This window comes from Bison bison, unplaced genomic scaffold, assembly GCF_000754665.1.
Source record: "Bison bison bison isolate TAMUID 2011002044 unplaced genomic scaffold, Bison_UMD1.0 scf7180017864178, whole genome shotgun sequence".
Classification (NCBI taxonomy): Eukaryota; Metazoa; Chordata; class Mammalia; order Artiodactyla; family Bovidae; genus Bison; species Bison bison.
In genome coordinates, this window is record NW_011494750.1 from 1,252,076 (window position 1) to 1,253,114 (window position 1,039).

The following is a 1,039-nucleotide window of genomic DNA, read 5'->3' on the forward strand; positions in this document are numbered from 1 at the left end:
GTTGCCCCACAGCATGTAGGGTCTTCTCAGACCAGGGATCAAATCTGTGTCCCCTGCACTGGCAGGCAGCTTCTTAACTACGGGGCCACCAGGAAGCCCCTAGCGCTTTCTCATGTGCTCAGTATTCTCGATATCTAACAATAACTTTTCTTACACCTTCTTCTAGCAGCCTTTTAACATTTTCAGACACCGAGCAATCAGGTTACCACTCCTTCTGTTTTATCTTCTCAAAGACCCCCTTCCTGGAATCCTGTTTTTCCCCGTCCATTTGCACTGGTTTGCTTCCATTCCCATCATCCTGGAAGCTTCCCCGGCCACTGTCCTGATATAGACCCCCTGAATCCTACGTCACTCTCTTCGTTTATGCTAAGAAAGATAACCCTGCATGTCTAAAAATGCCTTTACTTCCCCTCAACACTTAATTGATCATTGAACTGAATACAAAATTATAGGTAGGAATCACTTTCCCTCGGGATGTTGGTATCTTGCTCTATTTTCTTCTAGCTTCTGATGTTTTTATGGAGCCACTTGAGGCAATTCTGATTGCTGAACCTTTATAAACGCCTACTTTTTTGTGTCTCTAGAGAAATTTTCAGGATCTTTTCTATATCTCTGAGGTTCTGAAATTTCACCGTGATGTGCATTATGGGATCTTCTGTCCATTTTGCTGGATACCCAGTGGACCCTGCCACACTGGAAACATATCTCCTTCAGTTCCGGGGAAACGTTTTCAGATTATTTATTTTAGTAATCTTCTCCCCTCCATTTCTGTTCTCTCTTTCTCAAATTAGGCAGAGTGAGGAAGTGGAGAGTAATGGGAGATACTGTTTTGGACAGAGTGGCCAGCAGAAGTCTCTCTGATGAAGTGACATCTGAGCAGAAATTGGAACAAGCACCTTCTCATCTATCTAGGGGGAATTGCTGTACTTTTCTTTTGTTCCTTGAATTGTCTCTTTTTCTTTTCGGTTTCTTCCATCCACCTCTCTTGATCCCTCTGTCCTGCCAGGAGGCTTTCCTGACATGTCTGGTGATCTTTGGC